The sequence below is a fragment of the Maniola hyperantus genome, chromosome 25 (genome assembly GCF_902806685.2).
Source record: "Maniola hyperantus chromosome 25, iAphHyp1.2, whole genome shotgun sequence".
Lineage (NCBI taxonomy): Eukaryota > Metazoa > Arthropoda > Insecta > Lepidoptera > Nymphalidae > Maniola > Maniola hyperantus.
This window is the reverse complement of record NC_048560.1, coordinates 1,165,503-1,187,742: the sequence shown is the minus strand read 5'-3', so window position 1 is coordinate 1,187,742 and position 22,240 is coordinate 1,165,503. Positions and strand designations below refer to the sequence as shown.

The 22,240-nt window shown below is 38.5% G+C and overlaps 1 protein-coding gene across 2 annotated transcripts in view; it reads left to right on the top strand.

Moving 5' to 3' along the window:
* LOC117993801 (zinc finger protein 59-like) overlaps positions 1–13,849 on the top strand; it is a 77,835-nt gene extending 63,986 nt beyond the window's left edge. The window contains exon 3 of one of the 2 annotated variants that reach the window (XR_011238185.1): positions 13,814–13,849. The gene's annotated coding sequence lies outside the window, so the exon portion shown is untranslated. Of the gene's footprint in view, positions 1–950; positions 1,010–13,813 lie in introns of those variants that run through there. The other variant, XR_011238184.1, reaches the window with a different exon arrangement.
* Positions 13,850–22,240: the final 8,391 nt, after the last annotated feature.

Here is a 22,240-nt window from a genome sequence, read left to right as displayed (position 1 = left end):
GGTCACATCGTATCTGATATGGCTCTAACGGCGTTTGTGCAATCATCCGTGATTTGACGGATCCGTGAAAAAATACGAATCGAATCTACGAATTTGTATGATTGCTACTTCGCAGACAGTGGCGTGCAGGTCATAGAGGCATTAATGCACTGCTTACCCCAGTTGTAATAGCTCAATGCATATTTTTCATTATGACCTACCAGTAAACAGGTTCCTACCTAACTAATGCCTACCCTGGCTTCAAACCCTATGCACGCCACTGTTCGCAGAGTAACGGATACGAGTCGAATACGGATGAGTGTACAAACGCCCTAATTGCTTAAAACTCACTTATAACTCCATTTCTGAAACTATTCCGAATTCTATGTACACATCTTAAATCTTAATAGCACTTTACTGCCCACACGGTGTAAGAATTTAAGTTAACAATTACGTCTAGCCTTGACTTCATGAAAACTATTTCGAAATCAAAAAGAATAGAGGAATCCGAAATTTTGTGGGCTCTATTCATATGACTCATTTTGCTCACTATAAAGAGTGAATTATAATCTACAAACCACTATGTAGGATTTGGCCATAGTCCACCACGCTGGTCATGTGCGGATTGGTAGACTTCACACACCTTTGAGAACATTATGGAGAACTCTCAGACATGTAGGTTTCCTCAGGATGTTTTCCTTCACCGTTAAGCTAGTGACATAACTTCGAAAAGTTAGAGGTGCGTGCCCGGGATCGAAACCCCTAGAATTACCCCTATATTAGAAGGCGGACGTCCTAACCACTAGACTATCAGAGCTTTTTGAATTTGTATACATTCTAAAATAAAATATTTACATACTAATACACTACTAATACACCTATAACTTTTACATCATCATCATGATCAACTCATCGCCGGCTCACTACAGAGCACGGGTCTCCTCTCAGACTGAGAAGGGTTTTGGCCATAGTCTACCACGCTGGCCATGTGCGGATTGGTAGACTTCACACACCTTTGAGAACATTATGGAGAACTCTCAGATATGCTGGTTTCCTCACGATGTTTTCCTTCACCGTTAAAGCAAGTGATATTTAATTAATTAAAATGCACATAACTCCGAAAAGTCAGAGGTGCATGCCCGGGATCGAACCCCCGACCTCCGAATAGAAGGCGGACGTCCTAACCACTAGGCTATCACAGCTTCGTTTTTACTTTTACATGATGACATCATAATATTTTAAGAAGGTGAGATGAGATGCTGGGTTCAATTAATTTAGCACGCCATGCTTGGCAGGATATGTGACTGATGACCTAATTTTTAAAACCCCATGTAAATAATATACATGTACCTACCATATCTGAGCAAAATAAATAAATGATTATGATTAACTAGAGGATGCCCGGGACTTCGTCCGCATGGATTTGAGTTTTATAAAAATCCCGTGGGAACTATGTCGTTCCCCGGGATGTAAGCTAACTCTGTACAAAATTTCATCAAAATCGGTTAAACTGTTGGGCCGTGAAAAGCTAGCAGCTAGACAGACAGACAGACACATTTTCGCATTTATAATATTAGTATGGATAGTATGGATTTCTCAAATATTTTTCCAACTATACGATTGCTACACCCACCCCACTGGTGGTGGTGGTAGACCCAATTATCTGTGTATTTCTTACCGTACTGTACGGTTGCTATACTATGGTAGCTAAGTAAGCAGTCAGCTATAATTTAGCATAACGCGTCGATGTCCTAGGTATGTGAGACCTACTGTATCAAAGTACTAGATATTTACTAGATTTATCTAGGATTTATCGTCTTCCTTTACAAGTCAATTTGACCTTTGCGTATAATATGTGTGTGTTACAATGTAATATGTACCTACTAAGTACCTACTCAGAAATGATTCCTAAGACTTTAAGTATAGCATAGTGATCGTACTTACCGTTATATCCTTTAGAATGTCATTTTTCTGCTTTGTAGAGCGTTGTCTCTGTCACTAATATGACGTTTTGTCGGTCTCAACGACAGAGACAACGCTCTACAAACCTGCTATCTTCTTCTAAGGTCGATGTACATTACTTTCTGCCGCTTACTGTACATAGAAGAAAAAAAACTTTTTTTATTTGATCGCTACATCACAATGAACAACTACGTAATAAACCTAAATCCACGCGGACGAAGTCGCGGGCATCATCTAGTTTAGAATATTTTTACCTTTAAGTTTATGTAGTTAATCAAATTAGTTTTAAGGTTTATTGTAGTGTTCACAGTGACGTGATCAAATCAAAAAGTTTTCTTTCTTTCTTGTGTAGTTTTAAATAAGTTTATAGGTTTTTGAAGTCCAAGTTTTGACGACCTCCCTGGCGCAGTGGTGAGCGCTGTGGTCTTATTAGTGGGACGTCCCGGGTTCGATTCCTGGCAGGGGTTTGGAATTTTATAATTTCTAAATTTCTGGTCTGGTCTGGTGGGAGGCTTCGGCCGTGGCTTGTTACCACCCTACCGGCAAAGCCGTGCCGCCAAGCGATTTAGCGTTCCGGTACGATGCCGTGTAGAAACCAAAGGGGTATGGGTTTACTAAAAACTGCCATACCCCTTCCAGGTTAGCCCGCTATCATCTTAGACTGCATCATCACTTACCACCAGGTGAGATCGCAGTCAAGGGCTAACTTGTATGTGAATAAAAAAAAATAAAAAAAAATCTGCCGGTGTGCTTTGCGCTTAACTTTTTATCCAGCGCCCAACACTCAGCTATATGTATGATTATATTATGCAATTATACGTAATTATACGGATATACATCGCATTGTGTTTGAATAACTAACAGTTAGAAGTCATTTTTATTGACCTTTCGTGAACTTCCGATTATTATACATACTTTGTAGTTAATAATGAAATTATAATAATAGGTGCCATAATACACATACTTCGCATCCATAATGCATCTGATTATTTGCTTATTATGATAATGAAACTAAAAAATTGGTCAAGTGTGAATTGAACTCCGTGAAGTTGGTTCCGTACCATGCTACCAAGAATAAATCATTTTAATTTTTTAATTTTTTATGATGGCAATTTTTAATCTTTTAGTAGGTATTTGTTGTTAATAGCGCCAATAGAAATACACATAAATCAAAAACTATTATGCATAAAAATAAATGAAAATTTGTTTTAGAATGTAAGTACAGGTAAAGGTACCTATAGTAATCTTACTTTATAAGTTGAAAATACTAATTATTTTTTCAATACACTTTTTATTTTATTTTTGTGATATAACCACAAATTCACGGTTTTCAGATTGTTTCCCTAATGTCTGCTATAAGACCTACCTACCTGCCAAATTTCATGATTCTAGGTCAACGGGAAGTACCCTGTAGGTTTCTTGATAGACAGATAGACAGACATACAGACAACAAAGTGATCCTATAAGGGTTCCGTATTCCCTTTTGAGGTACGGAACCCTAAAAATTGAAAAATATTTGTCGTTTACCCATTGTGACGTCATTATTTAGAACTTTCCGTACAGCGTGACGTTAAAAATTATTTAAGTATGATTTTTTAAAATACCTAGGTAGTCTCCTTAATAATGAAATCTAGCCCCATAAACTACCGTTATACAAAAAGTCATATCATTTTATTACTACAGTCCAAGACCCTATTGAATTGATGGTAAGTAATTTGATTTAAATTACAAACCAATTTTGCTTCTAAACTTATTGTACCTAACCAAGATGATGTGTCGGTATAAAGTTCAATCAGTTCAAGCCTATGTTAGATATTATTTGCTACTTATGAACAATTTTTGCCATTTTACGATTTCACACGAGTATCATATTTTATTCATTTGAGATAGTATCACACATCAATTTGAAATGCTATTTTTTTTTTTTTAAGAATATTAGCCATGTTAAATGACTAATATTCCCCTTTCCTCTCCAACTAAGCGTCAGGCTTGTGCTAGGAGTAGGTACGACAATAGTGCAACGGGCGGGGTTTGAACCGTCGACCTTTCGGTTTTCAGTCCACTCCTTTACCGGTTGAGCTATTGAGGCTTCAATTTATAACTTTTTACCACCTATTATTACCTTTTTACCACGTATTACAAAGATGTAAAAGTGTGTTTGTTTGTCCTTCAATCACGTACAACTGAGCACAGCCTGACGTGATATAGTTAAAAATCTATTTTTAACCGACTTAAAAAAAAGGAGGAGATTATCAACTGACTGTAAGTTTTTTTTTGGAGTCGGTACCAATGAGGTGCCAATGTGGAGTCACAAAACAATATGAAGAGTAGGTAGATGGTTCGTGCGGCTAATTGGCACCGGCTCCAAAAAATATTACTATAGAACTACAATAACTCTTGTGTATATAATATATTGGGTAATAATTTTTTTTTTTTACAAAGGTGACACAAATGAAAATACAATAAACAAAAATACCAAACTTATTCTAGAACATAAAAATTACAGATCGAAAATATCATCTAAACCACCGCAACGTGCCAGGGTGCCCAGAACGCTGGCAGCGTTACCTCGTTGAATGGCCAGACTAATATGCTGACCGAGGTAACTGCCAGCCCTCCGGTCTCCCGTGGATTCCGCGAGTCGGGATGAAAGGTCCTTAAGAAAAGATCTAGCATCCTCGCCCCACGAACCCATGGTCTCCAGCCCAAAAGGCACAAATATGAAACTATTTTCTATATTCTCATATTTGCGCCTCTTGGCCCTTTCTGCCTTAGTAGCCGCCGCTCCGGCCGCCTGTAGGTCGGAGGTCGCCTGTACGTGTGACAGCGCCAGTTGTATCCACACACGTGGCATCCCACACAAGCGACCTACCTTGCTTCCACGGGACAAGAGTCATACCATCTGGTCTCTTGCCATCGCTACGTGCCAAACCTGCAGGTTCCAATACTGCAGGCACATTAGCCGTGACAAGAGACCTACGTATGACTCCGTTCAAGGAAGCATAGGTAATAAATTAAATTATTTTTATATATTTTCGTTTATTTTTTATTTTTTTATTTGAATAACAATGGCGAGCAAGCGAGCAGGTGAGTCACTTGATGTTTCGTGATTACCGCGGCCTATGTACATTTGCAGTACCAGAGGAACTACCAATGCGTTGCCACTTGCCAGCCTTTCAGGAATTTGTTGGTGCGCCCCTTGAATAACCCCATGTTGTAATCTAATGGGAACACCGCCGAAGGGAGTTGATTCCACAGTTTGCATGTGCGTGGAAAATTGGCACAACGGACGGTCACAGGCATCACCTAGTCCTTTCTTCCTTTCAGTCCAAGTTTCCTAGTCCTCAGCAATACCCAAGAGGAACTCATATATGATCTCCACGATACAGGTTACCTAGTGTGGAGACCACTGGGAAAAGACACCGAAATAACCTTTTTTGTAAATAAAGATATTTTTTATTTATTGTTTTTTATCTAGTTTATAATACTAGCAAGATCCTTAGGCTATAGACTAGGGCGAAGAAGTTACTAAGTAAATAATATTACAATTAATTAATTATCATCCAGCCACGTTTCTGAATCAACATATTCTAGCGCTTGACATAAAAGGTCGTGATGTATCATTCGCAGGCGACATATTTATGTGTGTTTTGAAAGCGTACAAAGTTAATAATTATGTTATTATTAAATCAATATGAACATCTTTTAATAGGTATGTATCTATAGAATAATCTATGAATTAGTAAAACCCGAATCACACCTAGTAAGGACTTAAAGAAGTAGAAAAAAAATCTAAGTAATCCTTCAAATACTTTTTAATGCATATAAATAAAACATTTTATGAGTAGAGTGTAACCCAGTTGCACTGGCCTCGAGGTCGCGAGGTAATGATGATGTACAGACTGACAAAAAACACTTTAAAAATCTTCTCATTTTGATAATTATCTCATCTAATGTAAGGTCAACGTTGCCATATAATACAGTACTTATTACATATTTTAATCGAAGTTAAATAAAATTTTTCTCAGTTTTCTTACAAAATACCTACTCAAAGATATAAAAAAAAAAACCATAACTATTTGGAGAAATAAACTTTAACATTTTTTTTGCTTTATATTTTCTTTTAAAAGAAAATGTGTTATTACCAGTAGATCGATTTCGTAAAACCTGCATCAATCATTATTACAATCTCAATTGTTGTGATTGGCTGAATTTGTGCGATTCTTGTTGCAACAATGCATTGTAGTCAATAGTGAGCGAGCGTCAACCAATCAAAGGTGATTGCGATCGTGACATTGTAGCTGTCATTCTATCACAATCGAGCAGCACCTTTCCAAGTTTCCATAATATTTTATCTGTCAACCATACATAGGATTGACAACTCATTAGTTCATCCTGAACTTTGGGTGCAATATAAATCATGTTCTTCATTAATATAACAGAACCAAACAAATTATCTTTAGACTGACGTCCAATTACTACCTAATTCTGCACCTTTTAGTAGGACATTTATTATTATTATTATGTAGTACACACAACAAAAAAACGGCCAAGTGCGAGTCGGATTCGTGCAGCGAGGGTTTCGTACTACAGAAGAAATAAAACGGTAATCTGGATCACTTTTTATTAACGAACCTTTAAACTTTGTTTGTAGATGTTTATTGTTATTATCAAAAAACTATGATGAAGCGTTAGTTATAATATTTTTTCTGTAAAATATACTTACATGAATTTCTGTTGAGCATAATTATTATTTCAGAGGTTTCGATTGGTAAACTTCGGAGACAAGGGGAGGAACGCTATTTTTCGGGGCTACGTGCGTTTTAAGCAAATAAATAAGGAAAATATTGTGCCGATACCTGCATGTCTGAGAGTTCTCCATATTGCTCACAAAGATGCGAGAAATCTGCCAATACGCACTGGGCCAGCGTGGCAGACTACGGCCTAAACCCTTCTCATTCTGAGAGGAGACTCGTGCGCAGTAGGTGATGGGTAGATGATGATGATTTTAATCGTGAGTGATTTCGATTACCTAATATCTCTCACCCGGCTATACTCACGTGTTTAGTCGACGTTAGCCCGACTAGTTTCGAACCCATCCGGGGTCCTTTTTCACAGGGAGTCAGTTCGCGCACGCGTCGCGGTTAAGACTGCGCGCTCCCTTTGAAAAAGGACCCCGGATGGGTTCGAAACTAGTCGGGCTAACGTCGACTAAACACGTGACTATAGCCGGGTGAGAGAAATTATAATATATGATGATTTTATTATTTCAAAAATTTACAATGTAGGGGAAGTCTCCCAACAAACAAATCTGACGAGAGACAAATTAGAAATTGTCAGTTCCGAAATCAGAAATCGAGTTCAAGACATCCTACTTTTAAAACGACAAGGAAGCCATCAAAATTGCTTACAATCAGTCAGTAATAATTTTTAATTGGTCTATTTTACATTAAAAAAAAACCGGCCAAGTGCGAGCCAGGCTCGCACAAAGAGGGTTCCGGACTACAGTCGTATTTTTTCGACATTTTGCACGTTAAATCAAAAACTAAGTATTATGCATAAAAATAAATAAAAATCTGTTTTAGAATGTACAAATAAAGTTTATATGATACACCATTTGGTATAGTTATATTTGAAAATTGGAAACACTAATTATTAGTTCATGACCACAATTTAAATTTTTTTGTGTGATGTAACCACAAATTCACGGTTTTCAGATTTTTTTCCCCCTATGTCTGATATATAAGACCTACCTACCTGCCAAATTTTATGATTCTAGGTCAACGGGAAGTACCCTGTAGGTTTCTTGACAGACACGACAAACAGACAACAAAGTGATCCTATAAGCTTTCTTTTTTCCTTTTGAGGTACGGAACCCTAAAAAACGGATAAATACAGTTCCGGGGTCAGACCCGGACATATCATCCCAACTAAGGGAAAAAAGGTACAACTGGTACATCGTAGATATGCGTAGGTCGCCCACCACGCCTCACTTATTTCCTGTCGGGCAAAACGGCACATTAACATGCAGGAAAGATGACAAGGTGATGATTGTATAAATATTTAATAGGTCATCGCCATTTTGAAATGACCTGTCTGTAGATTTTATTTCCACTTTAGGTTATATGGAAGACAGGTGCGTTGTAGATATGACGTAAGTACGTACACGGCCAAAAGTGATGAACAACGACCTTTTTTTTTTTTATAAATAACTAGCTAATGCTCGCGACTTCGTCCGCGTGGACTACACAAATTATAAACCCCTGTTTCACCCCTTTAGGGGTTGAATTTTCAAAAATCTTTTCCTAGCGGATGCCTACGTCATAATAGCTATCTGCATGCAAAATCTCAGCCCGATCCGTCCAGTAGTTTGAGCTGTGCGTTGATAGATCAGTCAGTCAGTCAGTCATTCAGTCATTCAGTCAGTCAGTCAGACACCTTTTCCTTTTATATATTTAGATATTAGCCATGTTAAATGACTAATATTCCCCTTTCCTCTCCAACTAAGCGTCAGGCTTGTGCTAGGAGTAGGTACGACAATAGTGCAACGGGCGGGGTTTGAACCGTCGACCTTTCGGTTTCAGTCCACTCCTTTACCCGTTGAGCTATTGAGGCTCTATCTTTAGAAGGAGATTTGTAGAGCACTGTCTCGGTCGTTGAGACCGACAAAACGTCATATGGGTATGAGTGACAGAGACAACGCTCTACAATACTGAAATGTCATTCTAAAGGCCGATGTTCCTCACTTTCGGCCGTGTACTGTAAGTACTTTTACTATCCAAGTATAGTCCGAGACAGTTTGAGATGGCAATCGGGGTATGAGGCGGGGGAACGCCCCGCACACCCGCATGTCACCCGTGCTTGCCCGCACCGGGTTAGCACGGGGCCTTTGTGGGTGTGCGGGGCGTTTCCTCCCCGATTGCCATCTCAACCTGTACGCAAAACTATAGGTATGTTACTGTCGCGTACTTTAAGAGCATTTTAGAGAACGTTTAGACATACAGGTTTCCTCATTAAGTTTTCCTTCCCCGTTAAAGCAAGTAATATTTAATTTCTTAAAACGCATAATAACTCCGGAAAGTTAGAGGTGCGTGCCCGGGATCGAACCCACAATCTCCTGAATAGAAAACCGACGTCTCAAACTCAAACTCAAACTCAAATTATTTATTTAGAATTTGTAAAATTCTACGCTTCCTGATTGTCAATTTTTTTTATTTGTAACATGATTTTTTTTTATTTATTCAGATACAAGTTAGCCCTTGACTGCAATCTCACCTGATGGTAAGTGATGATGCAGTCTAAGATGATAGCGGGCTAACCTGGAAGGGATAAGGCAGTTTTTATTAAACCCGTACCCCTTTGGTTTCTACACGGCATCGTACCGGAACGCTAAATCGCTTGGCGGCACGGCTTTGCCGGTAGGGTGGTAACTAGCCACGGCCGAAGCCTCCCACCAGACCAGACCAGAAATTTAGAAATTATAAAATTCCAAACCCCTGCCAGGAATCGAACCCGGGACCTCCCAGTAATAAGACCGCTCACGAGTGCGCCAGGGAGGTCGTCAAAATGATATGATATAGTGGTGATAATTAATACGTACTTAAAACTAAAGCTACGAGGGTTCCAAACGCGCCCAGGTCTGAGAAGAGCCCACAACAAACTCAGCCGGGTATTCTTTTTATTATCACCACTTTTTACATCACCATCCTTAACCATTAAGCTATAATCGCTATTTATGCACATTTATGATCGAATCTCGATCAATATATAAAGTACTGAATAAATCGTCCGTTCCTTGACCATTACATTATGTAACTTATTAGTCCATTCCGATACAATACTGGACTTTCTCACGCACTCACCTAAAACAAAATTAAACTATATATTCTATATCATAAGAGCTAGATTTGCGTAAAATGAATTAGATTGGCAGGTCAAATGATGGTGGTTAGTAGGAAACGAATTGGTACCGATGTATAAGATAAGTTGCCTTTAGAGACATCTTGAGATTACCATTGCGACTTGTCGCACGGCAAAAAGTTGCAACAATTGTTTTGAAAAACACACATTAGTATAACGATCAATGTAAGACAACGCAGCGCACCATACTGCAGCGCACCGCACCACAGAGCACCGCACCGCACCTCACCGCAGCGCACCGTACCACAGCGCACCGCACCACACCGTAGCATACTGCATCGCACAGCACCGCACCGCACAATTTGTGCAAAGTTAAAGTTAACTTTGAATAAAGCTGTACTATTATAGATGGGTTTTTTTGCGTTTGCTTCTATTTATGCGCATGTGCGCGATTCGTGCATGTGCAGTTGTTTAAAATTGAAGCAAATGTCACTTGTCAGAGTCTTTGACAAGTAGAGAAGCAAACGAACCCGACTTATGTACTGCGTAATGGGTCTAGGCGTGAAATCTATAGAGCGCACTCTGACTTAGCTTAGACTTAAGACACAGTTAAAACAAGACAGAGCTCTAGAAGTATATCTCTCACGTTTTAACTCAATCTTAATGCTGAGCAAAGTCAAAGTGCATAGGTCTCAGCCATCTATGCAGCTAGGCGACAAGACAAAAAGTCTATAGTGTGTTTATATTCTTATTCGAGATTCGAGAATGGATGGTTAATGGATGAGATTTGTTCCGATAGGTGGCATTAAAATTGCGCCCCTCGAGCACTTGTTATACCTAAGGTGTTATTGTCATTATGTACCATTAGATTCCTTTATATAACCTTTACAAGACTACTTATTTCATGATTTATCTTCTCTAGAATGCTTTTGTTTTGCGGGCCTTAATTTTTTTTAAATTTATTTATTTATTTGACAACTTAAAACTATCATTACAGGCTAACCTAATGCGATAGCTAAGTTAATTTAAATTATTTATATCTACTTATTATTAGGTACATACTTTTAGTTGATTTCACTCTGATATTCGACAAACTCTATGCAATGATTCCAAGCTAGTCCGCTTCATCTTAAACTGCATTATCACTTACCATTGCGTGAGATCGCAGTCAAGGGCTAACTTGTTTCAGAATTAAAAATAATGAGATGAGTTTCATCACTGCTTTCGTGAGTTCCGCTGAGTATGTTGTGGGTTCTTCTGAGGCCTGGGCGCGTTTGGAACCCTCGTAGCTTTAGTTTTAAGTTCGCGTAATAATTATCACCACTATTTCATCTTACAAATCCAACATCCGACCATCAAAAAGTGTAATTTATCACCAATTTTGAATAAATTATTTGACTTTGACTTTGAGTCCATTTTTATCGTCCGTCTGTCGGTCTGTGAGCAAGCTGTATCTCATCAACTGTATGTAAAAAAGTTGAAATTTTGCAGTGTGTATACATATTTCTATTGCCGCTATAAACAAATAATGAAAATTTCAAAATGGCCGCCATGTAGGTACTTAAATTAAAAATTTAGAAGTACATGACCTTGTACTATGGTACGGAACCCTTCGTGTACGAGTCCGACTCGCACTTGACCACCTGTTTTAGTTTCATTTTATACTAGCGACCCGCCCCGGCTTCGCATGGGTGCAATGTGAATACTAATGTGGTGTGAGTGAGGAGTGATTCTTCCGACATTTTGTTCAAATTTTGTCATATTTCAACAAATTAACACAAACCAATATTAAACTATACCTATAAACCTTCCTCTTGAATCACTCTATCTATTGGTGAAAACCGCATTACAATCCGTTGCGTAGTTTAAAAGATCTACGCGTTCATACATACAGACAGCGGGAAGCGACTTTTTTATACTATGTAGAGATAGATCCCATAATATGCCAAAATATACCTACCTGTTAACACAAAGTGAACTACATAGTTAAAGGCTTCACTAAAAAACCGGCCAAGTGCGAGTCAGGCTCGCGCAATGAGGGTTCCGTACTACAGTCGTATTTTTTCGACATTTTGCACGATAATTCAAAAACTTTGATGCATAAAAATAAATAAAAATCTGTTTTAGAATGTACAGGTGAAGACCTTTCATACGATACCCCACTTGATATAGTCACTCACTTCGAAAGTTGAAAATACTAATTATTAGTTCATGACCACAATTTAATTTTTTTTGTGTGATCTAACCCTAAATTCACGGTTTTCAGATTTTTCCCCAAATGTCAGCTATAAGATCTACCTACCTGCCAAATTTCATGATTCTAGGTCAACGGGAAGTACCCTGTAGGTTTCTTGACAGACGGAAAGACAGACAGACAGACAGACAGACAACAAAGTGATCCTATAAGGGTTCCGTTTTTCCTTTTGAGGTACGGAACCCTAAAAAATACATAACAACAACATTAAGTGCAAACCTCTGACCTCCCTAATCATTTGTATGTATCGCTCTATAAATCACGAAATAATAATAGTCTAAGAGATGGCAGCTGATAGTACGATGTCACTGTTCACGACAGTCAGGGAACTTCTAACAAATCGTCGAAGCTTCGACATCACTGGCAGAGGTATTTTTTTTGTTTTTTATTCAGTTACAAACCGCCCTTGCAATATCACCAGGTGGTTAAGTGACGATGCAATCTAAGATAGAAGCGGGCTAACATGGAAGGGGTATGGCAGTTTTTATTAAACCCATGCCCCTTTGGTTTCTACACGGCATCGTACCAGAACGCTAAATCGCTTGGCGGCACGGCTTTGCCGGTAAGGTGGTAACTAGCCATGGCCGAAGCCTCCCACCAGACCAGACCAGCAAACGCTTATTTTATCCTTTACGGATTGAATTAACAAAATCCTCTCTTTTTTTAATTGATGCCTTTTTTTATTTTTTATTCATTATAGCACGCTTGACCACAATCAAACCTGATGGAAAGTGATGATGTGGCCTAAGATGGGACGCGTTTACCTAGAAGATGCCTATTCACTCTTGTTTTAAAGATACCCGGGTTGTAATTGGTAGGAAACACATATCGTGCCTACGGCATAATAGAAGAAGAAGAAAGACGTTTATTTATACAACTGTGCCACATATCACAACTTAAAGGTAAGAGCTGGTTGTTCCGGCGCTTCTTCCACCTGAGAACAAGCAAAAGAAGCGCCGGAACAAACTGTCATGTGTGGCACAACCCGAAAAAAGGGTCCCAGCTCAGCATTATGCTGTATGCCTTGTTGCACAAGAACATACAGCGCTGATTTTCAGCTGGTACCCTGAATAGCTATCTGCATGCCAAATTTCAGCCCGATCGGTCCAGTAGTTTGAGCTGTGCGTTGATAGATCAGTCAGTCAGTCAGTCACCTTTTCCTTTTATATATTTAGTTACACGGAACAAACCGTCGACTATCTCTGAGCCTATAATCCGATTTGCCCCAAATTAAACAATGCATTCATTTCTTTCAGCGCATCCCGATACAGTTCTTGACCCGTCGTCGGTTGCGACACTACAATGGCACAGACAAACATACATATCGGTCCATTGTCTCGAAAAACAATACCTCCTTTCTATGCCCTTGAATTGTCGTTCAAGATATTTAATGGCGCATCAGTGCAAATGGTTGTATTAAGTTTGATTGCAATTCATTATCGTCATTATCAACCCATTGCCAGCTCACTCTTGAGAACGGGTATCTTACAATGAGAAGGGTTTGGCCATAGCCTACCACGCTGGCCAAGTGCAGATTGGCAGACTTCATACACCTTTGAGAACATTATGAAGAACTTTCAAGAACTGTAAGTTTCCTCACGATGCTTTGTGAAGGAAAAACATCGTGAGGAAACCAGCTGGGACCCTGAACCGAGTGACGCCGCATAATGCCACATCATCATCATCATGATCAACCCATCGCCGGCTCATTACAGAGCACGGGTCTCCTCTCAGAATGATGAAGGATTTCGGCCATAGTCTACCACGCTGGGCAAGTGAGGATTGGTAGACTTCACACACCTTTGAGAACATTATGGACAACTCACAGGTTCCCTCACGATGTTTTTTGCAAACACTTATTATTTTTGCCTTACTAAATTGCAAACGATATCCCATACACGCAATAGTGGTATTTTGAAATCATCCTTGTCTCTAAATTCTCAAACTAAGTTTTTTTTTAGTGAACCAGTTTTGTAATTGACACAAAAAACAATTAATAATTAATCCAAGAAGACTTGGAGAGTTACATCAGGCTACTTTAAATGCCGCAAAATTAAAGTTCCCACGAGGTTTTTAAAACCCTAGGTAATTCCACGCGGATGAAGTCACGGGCATCATCTCTATGCATCTAAGTATAACTATTGTGCAATTTTGACCTCTCATATTTTTGATTTGTAAAATGCGATGGATCTGAACCTTGGACTGTCTTATTAGGCCGTGTAATCACCAGGTTAACGCGTAATTTGCTTTCTGAGTTATTAGGTATCTGATGTGCAGGTCAATGTCATATACTAAATGTAGCTTTTATAGTGTAATAAGTAATTATTTATAATTGTTTTGAGTGGAACCACTCTATAGGTAGGTACATGGTACACTACGAATTTTTAATTCATCATGATTGACGCCGTCGCCGGCCCACTATACCTACATATTGAGCAAGGATCTCCTCTCAGAATTTAGGAAATAGTCCGCCATGCTGGCCAAATACAGATTAGCAGACTTCACTCACCTTTGAGAACATGATGGAGAACTCTCAGTTTTCCCCACGATGCAATGTTTTCCTTCACTGTTTTAAAGCAAGTGATATACAGGAAAGCTGGCAAAAACCAAGACGGGTGATAGTACCTACTGATGATTACTGATATGATACCACAAAAACCGGCCAAGTGCGAGTCAGGCTCGCGCAATGAGGGTTCCGTACTACAGTCGTATTTTTTCGACATTTTGCACGATAATTCAAAAACTATGATGCATAAAAATAAATTAAAATCTGTCTTATAATGTACAGGTACCTTTCATATGATACCCCACTTGATATAGTCACTCACTTCGAAAATTGAAAATACTAATTGTTAGTACATGACCACAATTTAATTTTTTTTGTGTGATCTAACCCTAAATTCACAGTTTTCAGATTTTTCCCCAAATGTCAGCTATAAGGTCTACCTACTTGCCAAATTTCATGATTCTAGGTCAACGGGAAGTACCCTGTAGGTTTCTTGACAGACAGACGAACAGACAGACAGACAGACAGACAGACAGACAGACAGACAACAAAGTGATCCTATAAGGGTTCTGTTTTTCCTTTTGAGGTACGGAACCCTAAAAACGCGAAGAAAATATAAAAAAATCCTATAATTTTGTAAAAGTTTACGATATATTTCAAATAAAACATTTGACTGTCGCTAGAGGTCAACGAACGTTGTGTACGTAGGCCACTCGGAGTCAATGCCGCGTCGTAGGCGGAGCATTGACCCGAGTTTTGCACGCTATACATTATGGGTTCGAAAAATACTAAATCAGTAAAACTACAAAATGAGGCAAATAGTTATGGTATTAGATTGTGTTTAGGTAGTATAACAATAACGCTAAGTTTTTGCTCGAGTTCTGATTATACCAGCTATGGAGCTATTTTAGCTGCTTAAAACGCCCGATTATTAAGTCCGAAAAGTTAGAGGTGCCCGTGATTCAACCCCCGACCCTATATCCTATCGATAGTCGATATCCTAGTCAGTAACCACTAGGCTATCACAGTTTCTACGATAATCTAAGAGTCCATAAATTATTATGTTTTCTTGACCTAAAGCCCTTGTGTCCATATATTATTATTAGTTAATAGTAATTAGAAAGACGCCACGTATTACATGCAAGATGGTGTTAAATGAGTTTATTACATGCAATTAGCCACCTCTTCCAAAAGACATTAGGGAAATCAATCATTAAGGAAAATGTAGTAAGGCAAGCGGTGATATTTAATGATGGCAGATTGGAAATTATGAAAATTCTATAAATAGGTTAATTACAATGCAAAAAATCACGTTGATTTGTTGATCCGTTTTTTGCGAACTTTTTTGCGCTTTATTTGAACGTAAAGCTGCTGTATAATAAAATGAAGTAAACACCAAGAGGTAGCGGATTTGTAGAGCATTGCGCCTCTGTCATTGAGACCAACAAATCGTCAAATAGGTATGAGTGACAGAGACAACGCTCTATAAAACCGAAATGTCAGTCTAAAGGCCGATGTACATTACTTTCTGCCACGCACTGTAGGTACCCATATTATCACTACCCATATTATAAATGCGAAAGTGTGTTAGTTTATTGGTTTGTCCTTCAATCACGTCACAACGGAGCAATGGATCGACGTGATTTTTTGCATGGGTATAGTTAAAGACCTGGAGATTGAGATTGCTACCCAGTTGCTACGGGATTTTTAAAACCTAAATCCATGCGGACGAAGCCCGCATGGATCAGCTAGTAATAAATAATAATATAATACTACAATACTAGACTAGATACTGCTCGCGACGTCATCCACTTGGATTTAGGTTTTTAAATCCCGTGGGAAATCTTTGATTTTTTTTTAATATTTTTAGGGTTCCGTACCTCAAAAGGAAAAACGGTACCCTTATAGGATCACTTTGTTGTCTGTCTGTCTGTCTGTCTGTCCGTCTGTCTCTCAAGAAACCTACAGGGTACTTCCCGTTGACCTAGAATCATGAAATTTGGCAGGAAGGTGGGTCTTATAGCTGAAATTTGGGGAAAAATCTGAAAACCGTGAATTTAGGGTTAGATCACACAAAAAAAATTAAATTGTGGTCATGAACTAATAATTAGTATTTTCAACTTTCGAAGTGAGTGACTATATCAAGTGGGGTATCATATGAAAGGTCTTCACCTGTACATTCTAAAACAGATTTTTATTTATTTTTATGCATCATAGTTTTTGAATTATCGTGCAAAATGTCGAAAAAATACGACTGTAGTACGGAACCATCATTGCGCGAGACTGACTCGCACTTGGCCGGTTTTTTTTATTTAGGCACCAGTTAGCCCTTGACTGCAGTCTCACCTGGAGGTAAGTGATGATACAGTCAAAGATGGAAGCAGGCTAACCAGGAAGGGGTATGGCAGTTTTTATTAAACCCGCATGGGTTTGATAAAAACTGCCACACGCCTTTGGTTTCTACACGGCATCGTACCGGAACGCTATATCGCTTGGTGGCACGGCTTTGCCGGTAGGGTGGTAACTAGTGACGGCTGAAGCCTCCCATCAGACCAGACCAGAGACCATTTAGAAATTATAAATTCCCAATTTTGCCCCTACCGGGATTCCTATCCCATCCTATGACCCCCTACGATTCGTTTGAAGTCGGCTATTCACCTATACGTCTTCCAACGTTGCAATTTCCGGTGCGAGGTCGCCATTTTAGCACCTTTCAGCAAAGGGCATGCCACGTAGCTCGATAATAATAATGATAACATAATTCAATTATTAAGATCCAATAGATCTACATCCTTTTCGGTTATTAAAATTCGTGAATAATATAAATTGGTCCAAGATCCCACTGCCGCCAGACGTTCCTTGTTTTGTGAAAAATAATAAGTGTGGGATAGAGTAGTGCTAGTGTGTACTTTTAATCACTACCCATATTATATATGCGTTTGTTGGTTTGTTCTTCAATCACGTCGCAACCCAACAATGGATCGACGTGATTTTTTGCATGGGTATAGTTTAGAACCTTGAAAGTGACATAAACTACTTTCTATCCCGAAAAACCAAAGAGTTCCCACGGGATTTTTAAAAACCTAAATCCTCGCGGACAAAGTTGTTCGCACAAAAATCACGTCAATCCGTTGCGTCGTGATTGAAGGACAAACCAACAAACAAACACACTTTCGCATTTATAATAAGAGTACTAATATTCTGTGAAACATACATGAAAATCAGCATTCCCGGCTGAGTTTTTTGTAGGCTCTTCTCAGAGCTGGGCACGTTTGGAACCCTCGTAGCTTTAGTTTTAAGTTCGCGAAAACATTATCACCACTATCTTACAAATGCAACAACCGACCATCAAAAAGTGTAAGTTTATTACTTATTTTGAATAAAATATTTGACTTTGACTTTGACAGTCAGACTTTAAGAAAGTGAGTAAGTTTTTTAAGTACTTTAAGTAGCTGACACCTATAAATTTGGGCCACGTCACAAGCTAGCAAATATGCGCATTTTAATAGTACACACTCTAACACTACCTAGTCTATCGCACACAATATTTTGTTTCTCAGTACATAAGGAAGGTCTGGCGGCACTGGGATCTTGCTCTAAATGAGATGTTATTTGATATTTCACACCAAGGTTCGACATATCACGGAGAGCGTACTGTGTAGGCGGCAGGCGCTGAGATGGTACAGACGTTTTTAGATCATGTACCTGTGTTTTTGTTCCCCTAAACACAAGGTTAGTAATAACTATATAACAATAAATATATTGTTATAAATAATTATTTACAAACTAGCTGAAGCCTGCATCTTCATAAGCGTGAATTTAGGTTTGTGGGATTTTTCGGGATAAAAAGTAGCCTATGTCACTCTCCTGCTGCTGTGATAGCCTAGTAGTTAGGACGTCCGCCTCCTAATCGGAGGTCGGGGGTTCGATCCCGGGCACGCCTCTCTTTTCACCTCTAACTTTTCGGAGTTATGTGCGTTCTAAGTAATTAAATATCACTGTGTGTGAAGTCTGCCAATCCGCACTTGCCAACATGGTGGACTATGGCCAAAACCGTTCTCACTCGGAGAGGAGAGCCGTGCTCTGTAGTGAGCCGGCGATGGGTTGATCATGATGATGATAACATCTCTGGTAGAAAAGCAGCCGCCGCTGACTTTATGTAGTCCAAAAGAGGCTGGCGTTGATAAGTTTTAGTCTCGGATTCGCCGCAGTTAGGTGAATAGGCCTAAATGAGGAACACAGGTGAAAAGGCACCGCGATACATCAGCTCAAGGCGACGCTCACTATCTGTACTATGTTACTAGAACAACAGAGGCGTGGAGTCGACATCAACAAAAGAGGCTGGCATTAAAAAGTTTTAGTCTCGGATTCGCCGCAGTTAGGTGAATAGGCCTAAATGAGGAACACAGGTGAAAAGGCATCGCGATACATCAGCTCAAGGCGACGCTCACTATCTGTACTATGTTACTAGAACAACAGAGGCGTGGAGTCGACATCAACAAAAGAGGCTGGCATTAAAAAGTTTTAGTCTCGGATTCGCCGCAGTTAGGTGAATAGGCCTAAATGAGGAACACAGGTGAAAAGGCATCGCGATACATCAGCTCAAGGCGACGCTCACTATCTGTACTATGTTACTAGAACAACAGAGGCGTGGAGTCGACATCAACAAAAGAGGCTGGCATTAAAAAGTTTTAGTCTCGGATTCGCCGCAGTTAGGTGAATAGGCCTAAATGAGGAACACAGGTGAAAAGGCATCGCGATACATCAGCTCAAGGCGACGCTCACTATCTGTACTATGTTACTAGAACAACAGAGGCGTGGAGTCGACATCAACAAAAGAGGCTGGCATTAAAAAGTTTTAGTCTCGGATTCGCCGCAGTTAGGTGAATAGGCCTAAATGAGAAACACAGGTGAAAAGGCACCGCGATACATCAGCTCAAGGCGACGCTCACTATCTGTACTATGTTCCTAGAACAAGAGAGGCGTGGAGTCGACATTAACAAAATCCATTCTAATATTATAAATGCGAAAGTGTGTCTGTCTGTCTGGCTGCTAGCTTTTCACGGCTCAACCGCTCAACCGACTTGGACGAAATTTGGTACAGAGATAGCTTGCATCCCGGGGAAGGACATAGGCTACTTTTTATGCCGGAAAGTTAAAAGTTCCCACAGGATTTTTAAAAACCTAAATCCACGCGGACGAAGTCGCGGGCATCATCTAGTTAAGTAATTAAATTAAATAAAGCAGTCACAGCCTATAGGACGTCAGCCTCCCGGGTCGGGACGCGTTCCCGGGTACGCACCTATAATTTTCAGGACTACATAATACCTACCAATAACCATTTGCCTCATTTTGTAGTGTTAGTGATTTGGTATCTTTCAACCCCGCAATGTATAGCGTGCAAAACTGGGGTTAATCCCCCCCCCCCCCCCCCTTACAACGCGGCATTTACTCCGAGTGACCTACTTATGCAACGTTCGTTGACCTCTAGCCTCAGTAAGATGTTTTATTTGCAATGTATTATCGTGAACTTTTACAAAATATACGAAATTTATTCGCGTTTTTTTTGTGGTATCATACCAGTAGGTACCACACAAACATAGACAAACTATCTTCGTGAAATAGAACATCTGTAACTAAGTATTATTTTATTGAGAAAAAATAATGTCGACTCCATTCCTTTCCTATTTCTAAAGCATGCGCTTCCATTCGACCGGTTAACATTTGACAAAGGTTAAGTTTATCGCGTACTAACCACATCCAAACTTATGACTCTTATTTCTATACATTGAAAGTTCAAAATCCAATATCAAGTTAACTCAAGTATGCTCTACTATTAAATTCTATCGAATATGTAACTATGCTTTGTTACTATTAAAATAAGGTTCAAATTTGTAAAAAAAATTAGTCAGTAATAATTTACACGTCTATATTTTAAGCTCGTGTTCCTATTATTGGTTATTACAGTCATATTTAAGGATAATAATTCCAAAACTTGCTGAATTTACAATAATTTCGATGCAATTTTGAGTGGTGTCAATTCAAGTACTATTCTAAGAAAACGAGGTCTATCTAATTTATGGAAATCATTTATGCTGTATCTAATAGACCTATTATATTATTATTCCAAATCGTGATGGTATGTGGATCCTTTTAAATAGGTCACAGGTTCGAATCCGAGGGTTTTTTATAACAACAAAAGCTTTGTAAAATAAATTGATTATTAAATAAATAAATAAAATACTGCGCAAAACCTAGTTATGCTCTTAATCTCAGCCGGGGACACACAAAAGCAAAAACACATGTCTTCGCCAGCGACACTTTAGCATTGAAGTTTAATTTTTAAAAATTTAAAAAAAAATTTACGAGACATTTCACCGCGATTAATAGCCTCAACTGGTGACAGAAGGGCTGGCTCATTTTTTGCGCAGCGGATCAGCCTGGCTGTCCAGCGCGGAAATGCAGCCAGTATTCTTGGCACCATTCCACGCGGTCATGATTAGTAATTAGATAAGGCTAGCTTTAAGTTTTATTGTATTAAAAAAAAAAAAAAAAAAAAAAAAAAAAAAAAAGCTTTTAATGGAAGTTTTTTTGAAGATGAAAGAGAATTTGTAAGAAAGAAAAAGTGTTTAAAATGCGAAGTAGCAATATTAATAACTATGTATATAATTTAATATACTTAAAATGAAATAAAAAAAGGATACGAAGAAGTAAGTTAATTGTTAGGGTTAGTTTCGCGACCAAAATAACAATGACGTTCATGTCGGACGGACGTGTGCAATGGTTTGATACAACCGGCCCTGTATTTTTCAAACCCGCAATGTATAGCGTGCAAAACTTGAGTTGAGACTTTTTCACCTTCATTACCCGTTTTCTCCCAAAGCCACCATGATCCAAACTTCATAGTCGCATCGAATTTTTCAGCTTTTATAAAATAACGAAAATCTCACAGGCGCTGGCTCTCTCGCTATTGTGTTTAGGTATTAGAATATGTGAGTTAAAACGCACGGGCTCGATTCCGAAAATAGGCAATTAAGTTTTTTTGCATAGTTAAATAAAAAGACACAAAGTATGTTTGTATTTCAAAACATTTTATTTACTCTGATTCATAATAATTTATAATTCATTTTTATAATAACAAGTAATAACTGGCCTTCATTGATGACTCACGAACTTTTACATTGTCAAAAAAATTAAATTTTTTATGTAAAATACAAATATTTTTCAGTCAGATTAAAAAAGGTAGGTAGGAATGAAAATCGATTGTTTGGGTAAATCGTAAAAAATATAAAGCTTATATAAAGTATCTAAGTTCAATACAACAGTAACTTAATTTATAAAATAAATGTTACTTACCACAATTTTTTTTTATGGCTATGGAAGCACAAAAACAATGTTTTTTTTTTAACTTAAGATATTAACAAAAAAAAATATGATGATAAGATATGAATAAAATGTAATAATAAGATAGGAATAATTATAAAATAATAAGATCTGAATAAAAAATCTAGGTACAGGACAGGTAAATGTCCAGATTTTTTATTTAAAAAATAAGAAATTGTTTTGAGAAAAATGAGAGAATGAGTTTTGGGAAACTATTTACACGCTTAAAAATATAAAAACGGATTAAGTTTAATTACACCTTATTAAGTAAAATAAACAAAATCTCTTAAAAATAA